The sequence below is a fragment of the Leptidea sinapis genome, chromosome 9, assembly GCF_905404315.1.
Source record: "Leptidea sinapis chromosome 9, ilLepSina1.1, whole genome shotgun sequence".
Taxonomy (NCBI): domain Eukaryota; kingdom Metazoa; phylum Arthropoda; class Insecta; order Lepidoptera; family Pieridae; genus Leptidea; species Leptidea sinapis.
The window spans coordinates 12,568,478-12,578,501 of record NC_066273.1 but is presented as its reverse complement, the minus strand read 5'-3'; the positions used below and the strand labels follow the sequence as shown (position 1 = coordinate 12,578,501).

Below are 10,024 nucleotides of genomic sequence, written 5' to 3'. Positions count from 1 at the left end.
TTTATGTTACAGCATTATTTTGTTTTATTTCAGTAAAATATAATTATGAGAATAATATAATTGACAGAATGACAATGGATTGCTACCCGGTTACCGGATATCTCTGTACCTGTTGCATGACGTCACATCGTTGGTTTGTTACGGTCGCGGTGTGCAAAACAAGCATCACTAGGATATTGTTATTACGAATTATTAAAAAAATATTTATTTTGTCAGTATTATAGATTGATGTTAATGTGTGTTGTGTGCTGATAATTATTATTATGGGAAATCAATGAATGAATCTGGATTAAGTATAAAAATATTTTTTTACATAAATTAACAGACTACAGAACTATTAACAACAAAAGCAAAGCAGTTATAGCACGAACATATCACGACATAGGTACACCTAACGGTCATGAAACTGCAAACCGTACTGACGCAACAGGGGTGAAAGAGGTACGGGATGGAGCTTCACGTTCCAGCGAGGTCCAGAGATAATGTGACCGTGTAGTAGTGAGTCTTAAATATTATTATTATACATATTGTTATTTAACATTATTATAATTTAGTGAATAACATGACATAGATCAAATTGATAATATATCTAATAAAGATAATCTAAAAAGATCAAAAAGTGAATCAAAGTACATTCTTATTCTGTATTAAGTTGTTTCTCATAAGTTAATTAATATAAGGTTTAATTTATATTAGTGTAGTGTCATTCGCAGGAACTAAGTTACTTCCAGTGATCTCTGTCCCTTTCTTCAAATTTCGGCCAGCGTTCATGCATGACTTACAACAAAATCTGGTTAGATGGAAAAATTAAAGAATTAAATACATATACTATGTATTATTTTTGGAAAACTTACAGCTAAGCTACTACATGATAAAATTTTGAGAGATGTCAAATAGGAATAGGAGGAGAAACGAGCGTACGGGTCACCGTGTTAAGATTGCCTAACACTAGGTGTTACACCGCCGCCTACATTCTCTTGCAACACCACAGGAATCACAGGAGCGTTGCCGGCCTTTAAGGAAGGTGCACGTGCTTTGTTTGAAGGTACCCACGTCGTATCGTTGCGGAAAAACCGCAGAAGGAAGCTTTTGTTGTACGTGGAAGAAAGTTCCTTGAAAATCGCACTGTGGAGGAACCCTCCATACATCCTGATGGTGGGGATGATATCCTTATTTGTGGTGTGTCGTGCGAAGGTAGAATTTTGCGGCAGGAATCAGGTGAAAAAGCTCTTCGGAACACTCCCCGTGATAAATGCGGTAGAAGACACACAATGAAGCGACATCTCCTCGCCACGCCACGTGATCGAGACGTTCACAGAGCACTGGGTCCTTGACAATTCGGTCAAATGGTACGAGCTGATACTGTAGTGCGCCAGGCCAGAGATGACAGCAATAATCCATTTGTGATCGGACCTGCGCTTTGCAGAGTGCTAGAATTTGGGCCGGCTTGAATTATTGCCGAGCTCTATTTATGACGCCCAGCTTCTTTCGAAGCTAATTTGGCTTTGCCGTCCAGATGACTACGGAAATGGCATTACTTGGCGTTGTATTCAAAGCGCGCTCGAAACACAGCTGAATGAAAACTGCCTAAAATATACTTCATAGAACGCCATTCAGTGAAATGAGACTGTATGCATATACTACATAGAACGCCATTCAGTGAAATGAGACTGTATGCATATACTACATAGAACACCATTCAATGACTTGAGACTGTATGCATATACTACATAGAACACCATTCAATGACTTGAGACTGTATACATATACTACATAGAACACCATTCAATGACTTGAGACTGTATGCATATACTACATAGAACACCATTCAATGACTTGAGACTGCATGCATATAGTACATAGAACACCATTCAATGACTTGAGACTGTATGCATATACTACATAGAACACCATTCAATGACTTGAGACTGTATGCATATACTACATAGAACACCATTCAATGACTTGAGACTGCATGCATATAGTACATAGAACACCATTCAATGACTTGAGACTGCATGCATAAAGTACATAGAACACCATTCAATGACTTGAGACTGCATGCATATAGTACATAGAACACCATTCAATGACTTGAGACTGCATGCATATACTACATAGAACACCATTCAATGACTTGAGACTGTATACATATACTACATAGAACACCATTCAATGACTTGAGACTGTATACATATACTACATAGAACACCATTTAGTTACTAAAGTCTGATTTGCATTGTAACGTTGTCTTATGAATCGAGATCGCGTGCCCTAAGTCATATGAGTTGAGATTGAGTGAGACACGACATCGAGCGCTATGTTAGCCTACAAAGAAAAGAAAGAAGACGGCGAACAAATGCTAGTTAAAGACCTACCCTGTCTTTCGTTCCATAACTTTCCTTCCCTGTCGTTGTTATATTATATGAACCTGGCTTTAAAAGATAAACTTACGTAGAATAGAAACGGTGTTGGCAGAAATTGCTGCGCACTATGAGTTCACAGTCGGCGAAGGAAGCGTTGTCATTGCACTCTGACGGGATGTTCAGTCCTGAAACATCTCTGTCCTCCACCCTTTCTTCAAATATTGATGTCGGATCAATATGGCCAGCGTTCATGCATGACTTACAACAAAACCTGGTTAGATGGAAAAATTAAAGAATTAAATACATATACTATGTATTATTTTTGGAAAACTTACAGCTAAGCTACTACATGATAAAATTTTGAGAGATGTCAAATAGGAATAGGAGGAGAAACGAGCGTACGGGTCACCGTGTTAAGATTGCCTAACACTAGGTGTTACACCGCCGCCTACATTCTCTTGCAACACCACAGGAATCACAGGAGCGTTGCGGCCTTTAAGGAAGGTGCACGTGCTTTGTTTGAAGGTACCCACGTCGTATCGTTGCAGAAAAACCGCAGAAGGAAGCTTTTGTTGTACGTGGAAGAAAGTTCCTTGAAAATCGCACTGTGGAGGAACCCTCCACACATCCTGATGGTGGGCATGATATCCTTATTTGTGGTGTGTCGTGCGAAGGTAGAATTTGGCGGCAGGAATCAGGTGAAAAAGCTCTTCGGAACACTCTCCGTGATAAATGCGGTAGAAGACACACAATGAAGCGACATCTCCTCGCCACGCCACGTGATCGAGACGTTCACAGAGCACTGGGTCCTTGACAATTCGGTCAAATGGTTCGAGCTGATACTGTAGTGCGCCAGGCCAGAGATGACAGCAATAATCCATTTGTGATCGGACCTGCGCTTTGCAGAGTGCTAGAATTTGGGCCGGCTTGAATTATTGCCGAGCTCTATTTATGACGCCCAGCTTCTTTCGAAGCTAATTTGGCTTTGCCGTCCAGATGACTACGGAATTGGCATTGCTTGGCGTTGTATTCAAAGCGCGCTCGAAACACAGCTGAATGAAAACTGCCTAAAATATACTTCATAGAACGCCATTCAGTGAAATGAGACTGTATGCATATACTACATAGAACACCATTCAATGACTTGAGACTGTATGCATATACTCCATAGAACACCATTCAATGACTTGAGACTGTATACATATACTACATAGAACACCATTCAATGACTTGAGACTATATGCATATACTACATAGAACACCATTCTATGACTTGAGACTGTATACATATACTACATAGAACACCATTCAATGACTTGAGACTGTATGCATATACTACATAGAACACCATTCAATGACTTGAGACTGCATGCATATAGTACATAGAACACCATTCAATGACTTGAGACTGTATGCATATACTACATAGAACACCATTCAATGACTTGAGACTGCATGCATATACTACATAGAACACCATTCAATGACTTGAGACTGCATGCATATACTCCATAGAACACCATTCAATGACTTGAGACTGTATACATATACTACATAGAACACCATTCAATGACTTGAGACTATATGCATATACTACATAGAACACCATTCTATGACTTGAGACTGTATACATATACTACATAGAACACCATTCAATGACTTGAGACTGTATGCATATACTACATAGAACACCATTCAATGACTTGAGACTGCATGCATATAGTACATAGAACACCATTCAATGACTTGAGACTGTATGCATATACTACATAGAACACCATTCAATGACTTGAGACTGCATGCATATAGTTCATAGAACACCATTCAATGACTTGAGACTATATGCATATACTACATAGAACACCATTCTATGACTTGAGACTGTATACATATACTACATAGAACACCATTCAATGACTTGAGACTGTATGCATACACTACATAGAACACCATTAAATGACTTGAGACTGCATGCATATAGTACATAGAACACCATTCAATGACTTGAGACTGTATGCATATACTACATAGAACACCATTCAATGACTTGAGACTGCATGCATATAGTACATAGAACACCATTCAATGACTTGAGACTGTATGCATATACTACATAGAACACCATTCAATGACTTGAGACTGTATCCATATACTACATAGAACACCATTCAATGACTTGAGACTGTATGCATATAGTACATAGAACACCATTCAATGACTTGAGACTGCATGCATATAGTACATAGAACACCATTCAATGACTTGAGACTGCATGCATATAGTACATAGAACACCATTCAATGACTTGAGACTGCATGCATATACTACATAGAACACCATTCAATGACTTGAGACTGTATACATATACTACATAGAACACCATTCAATGACTTGAGACTGTATACATATACTACATAGAACACCATTTAGTTACTAAAGTCTGATTTGCATTGTAGCGTTGTCTTATGAATCGAGATCGCGTGCCCTAAGTCATATGAGTTGAGATTGAGTGAGACACGACATCGAGCGCTATGTTAGCCTACAAAGAAAGAAGACGGCGAACAAATGCTAGTTAAAGACCTACCCTGTCTTTCGTTTCATAACTTTCCTTCCCTGTCGTTGTTATATTATATGAACCTGGCTTTAAAAGATAAACTTACGTAGAATAGTAACGGTGTTGGCAGAACTTGCTGCGCACTATGAGTTCACAGTCGGCGAAGGAAGCGTTGTCATTGCACTCTGACGGGATGTTCAGTCCTGAAACACGAAAGGTAGTAAAAGTATCTTCAAGTATGATTGTTGTTATTGACATATTGTGTGATTAGGTTTGATGGTAAATTGAATGAATCGCTCGACTATATTGCCCAAAGAAGAAATTCAGTAGAGCTATGTATATTATTTACATTTATATAGCTGGAATTTTCTCAATATTAGTAGCAATTTTATTACAAGTATCTTACGCTTAGGTAATCATACCTACGCATAATTATTATGTTATCATAAGATAAAATATTTTTGTTTTGATGAGCAGTAGGCAGAACTAACAGCTTTATTAGGTATCTTCTTTTAGTATGTTAACCATAATTTTGTTATTAAGTTAATAATTAATAGATATGTAATCTTCAAAAAGTTTATTATTAGTAGAACATTCATGTAAGTACCTAATAAACTCCCGATTATATTTTATATGGTAGATTATATCTAATAATATGTAAAAGGTTTAAAGTCGACTTTAAAAATGATTTTATTATTTTATAAAATATAGCAACCTGTACTAATGTTTAGCTAAAAAAAAGGACATATCCATGTAATAGAATTATATACAATTCTTTTACAAGGCATGGAAGACACTTAGAGGCAATCGCATCAAGGTACCCCTGTTCTTTCATACATAAATAACTTTATGTATTATAAAATTGCAAGTTTACCTAATACATATTTTGACGTACCTATATTATTAAACACACAATAAAATATGTATTATTACAATTACACATTACAATTAAAGATTATTCGAGAATTTCTATGATTATTTAATATATTAATTCCAATAGATAACCCATCTCTCAAGTTCAAGGTTTCGCTTCAGTTCTACTGGAGTTAGGCTCATAAAAAAGAATGAGAATGGCTTTATTTAAAGGAAAGTGATATAATATAAAAGACACCTAACTACCCACCTACTTATGTACTTCATATTTAAAGTTTGCAAAGGGTCGCGGGTTCGATTCGTGTTCAAGTCTGATACGACTTGCTTTATGTCTTCGTCTGCGTCTAAAATATTTTTGGGACTCAAAAATGGAGATGTAATAAATGATTCCGATGGAGTAAATATTAATTAGTTAATGTACTTATTGCTTGCCACGTATTCTCTTTGTTACCATAAAAGATACTGGGAATCCTGATGAGATAAAATCACTTACCATTTAAAGGCACTGCTGCTACGAAGGAAAAACTTACAAGAAATACTAGAGCTATTATTAATCTGTGCATTTTTAAACAAGTTTTATTTTAAGAAAAATACTATTGTACCGTTGAATAAACAGTTTGAGCTCTGATTGAAACGATAGTGTATCTGCGGAGTTCCAGTTAGAAATAAACTTGATTGTTGGCAGTACGATAACATATATATTATAATCACTGTATTCAGAGACACTACCAGCATATGACCTTATAACTTTGTTATGAAAATCACTTATCTTCGGGTGATAACGCGGCTTTTTATAATATCACGCCACTTTAAGAAAGCAGGGATCAAATATATTATGTGTCGGTTTTGTATGTTTCCACTTGTAAACTGGAATTATTTCTTGCTTATCTCTATATCCTACATGAGCCACAAGTTGCCTTATTCAAGCTTTTTATATAACAACACATGTTATTGAGTACTGCACAGTTTTCCTTTCAGTAAGATGTACCTACGTCTCTTTAAAATAGGTACGCATGTCATATATTCCTGTAAATTAATCAAGTATTTTCATTCTTTAAATAGACACATGTAAGAAACCAATAGTCGAAAATCCAAAAGCAACGGTACCATAATGGCGCCTATTTCTGCCGTGAAGCAGGAATGTGTAAACATGACTGTGTTTCGGCCTGAAAGACGCCGCAGCTGGTGAAATTACTGGGCAAATGAGACTTAACATCATATGTCTCAAGGTGACGAATGCAAATTGTTGTGCCGCATGGAATTTTTGGTTTCTCAATTCCTATTTATCATATTAGTAGGATTTTAGGGTAAAATTATTTAGCTATATATATGAAGTTTCATTAAACTTTCCCCACACCCCGCCCGCAATCGCCCGACCGCTCGCGCGCCCGTGCCTTTAGAACAGAGACCCGGACTACAACATAATATCGGCATAACTATTCAAATATTTGTCCAAATAATGTAGTATTTGCCCCCTAACGAGGACTTTTGCAATAACTTTTACAGTATAATTCAATCCAGTTAAAACGCCGTCCACCACCACCTTGAGACGGCGCAGCCGGCCTTATGTTTCCTTACGGAGACGCAGATATCTCGACCTAGCGATATGTCATATTTAACGTACCCCGGGTACAAAATTGAGCACAATTTTTTACCTCATACCGGGGTATGTGTGTACGTTAGGGAGGATATCTACTGTCGCCGTCTCGGCAATTTTGAGGGTAGGGACCTGTCTACTCTCTGGCTCCGCGTAGATTTAGAGGACCGCGTCCGCATGCGTGTGTCTACAGGTCCCATAGTGGTAACGCAGAAACCGATCATCTCATGGGCTGTGTTCAAGCGGCATTGACGACTGCACAGATCCCCTCCGCTGAAATTGTAGTCTTGGGTGATTTCAAAGGGCACAATGCCGAATGGCTCGATCACGTACCACAGACTACACAGGGCGATCTGTGCTTAATTTTGCATTTTTCGTATGGTCTGTCTCAATTGGTTGAGTTGCCAACGCGGCTCCCGGATGTGGATAGCCACATGCCGTCCAATAAGGACCTTCTGCTGACTACACATCCCAATGTTTACCAGGTCTTTGTCGACGCCCCTCTCGGAACGTCCGACCATTGCCTGATCAGCAGTGTAGTGCCTATCCGACGCCAACGTCGCAGACCACCTACCGTGTTTGGCACTACAAGTCAGCAGATTGGGATAGGATGCGTTCCTTTTTTGCATCCTACTCTTGGGACAGGGTTTGTTTCCCTTCGGATGATCCTAGTGCCTGCGCCGTTGCAGGAGCCGATGTGATACTACAGGGAATGGATACCAAGCTCTGTGGTACCGATCGGTTGCAGATCACAGCCCTCGTTCGATGCGTCAGTTAAAGCAGCAACTGACTGCAAAAAACAGGCATATCGAACTTGGGTTGCGGCGCTTTGCACAAAGGATCTGAACTGCAAAGTTCTTAAGAGGAAATATAACCGTGCATCCAGATTTTTTAAACGGCAAATCGCCCCTGCGACGTCAAAGCACGTCGTCAAAATCGGCGAGCAGCTTTCCAGTTACCCGACCGGAACATGCAAGTTCTGGTCGTTGTCAAAAGCTGCTCTTGGTAACTTCAATCAGCCGTCCATGCCGCCGTTGCACATGAGGAATGACAGCCTGGCCCATACGGCAAAAGAGAAAGCCGATATCCTGTGCGCTCTTTTCGCCTCCAACTCGACTCTTGACGACAGCGGAAAAACACCGCCTACCATCCGCGGTGTCAGATCTCTATGCCTGAAGTACAGTTCAGACAGAAAACTGTTAGGTGAGCTCTGTTTTCGTTGGACGTCAGGAAGTCGAGCGGGCCGGATGACATTTCTCCAATCGTGCTTGGAACGTGTGCCCCTGAGTTGACGCCGGTGCTAAATCGTTTATTCCGGCACTCTTATTCCAAAGGCATAGTCCCTTACTCATGGAAGTCAGCCCTTGTCCATCCGATCCAAAAAAAGGAGACAGTTCACATCTGGCAAACTACAGGCCTATTGCTATTACCTCCCTGCTCTCCCAAATCATGGAGAGCATAATTAGCCGCCAGCTCTTGGTATACCTTCAGGGTCACCAGGTGATCAACGACCGTCAATACGGCTTTCGTCATGGTCGGTCGGCAGGTGATCTTCTGGTATACCTAACACATAGATGGGCGGCGGCTATTGAAAGCAAGCGGGAAGGCCTGGCAGTTGGCCTGGATATAGTGAAGGCCTTTTATCGTGTATGGCACAAGGCGCTCCTCTCAAAACTTCCATCATTTGGGCTTCCCGAGAGATTGTGCAAGTGGACCTCCAGCTTCCTCACTGGGCGCAGCATACAGGTCGTTGTCGACGGATATTGCTCGAACCCGAAGCCCGTGAATGCTGGAGTGCCCCAAGGCTGTGTGCTATCTCCCACGCTGTTTCTTCTGCATATCAATGATATGTTGGGCACCTCCAACATACATTACTATGCAGACGACAGCACTGGTGATGCCGTATACTCGGGCCATTCAGGTCTCTCTCGGGAAATCGTCGACCAATGCCGAGAGAAACTTGTGTAGAAGAAGAATAGAAGTATCGAGTCCTCTCTTGAGAAGGTCGCGGAATGGGGTAAATTGAACCTTGTCCAATTTAACCCCCAGAAGACTCAAGTTTGCGCGTTTACCACTAAAAAAAATCCATTTCTCGTATCAACACTCTTCGACAACACTTCCTTGAAAGCCTCGCCTAGTATCGGAATACTAGGTTTCGAAATTGCGAGCGATTCCCAATTTCGTGGCCATCTGGAGGGCAAAGCCAATTTGGCTTCGAAAAAACTGGGCGTCATTAATAGAGCACAGCAATACTTCAAGCCGGCCCACATTCTAGCGCTCTACAAGCGCTGGTCCGGCCACACATGAAGTTAGGATATCATCCCCACCATCTGGATGTGTGGCGGCCCTCCACAGAGCGGTTTTCAAGGAGCTTTCTTCCACGTACTACAAAGCTGAGGAATGAACTTCCTTGTGCGGTGTTTCCTGGATGATACGATATGGGTACCTTCAAAAAAAGCTGCACCTTCCTTTAAGGCCGGCAACGCTCCTGTAATTCCTCTGTTGTTGCAAGAGATTGTGGGTGGCGGTGATCACTTTACAACAGGTGACCCGTACGCTCGTTTGTCCTCCTATTCCATAAAAAGTCCTGAACGGCACTGCATTGTAATCGGCAGGGCGTACCAATTACCATCA

At 40.5% G+C, this 10,024-nt stretch overlaps 1 long non-coding RNA gene across 1 annotated transcript; it reads right to left on the bottom strand.

Moving 5' to 3' along the window:
• Positions 1–6,489, bottom strand: LOC126966194 (uncharacterized). The gene is made up of 4 exons (XR_007729679.1): positions 6,287–6,489; positions 5,027–5,123; positions 2,455–2,637; positions 1–790 (listed from the first exon to the last, which is right to left on the bottom strand). It is a non-coding gene; the product is annotated as an uncharacterized LOC126966194 (long non-coding RNA).
• Between the last annotated feature and the right edge of the window lie 3,535 nt (positions 6,490–10,024).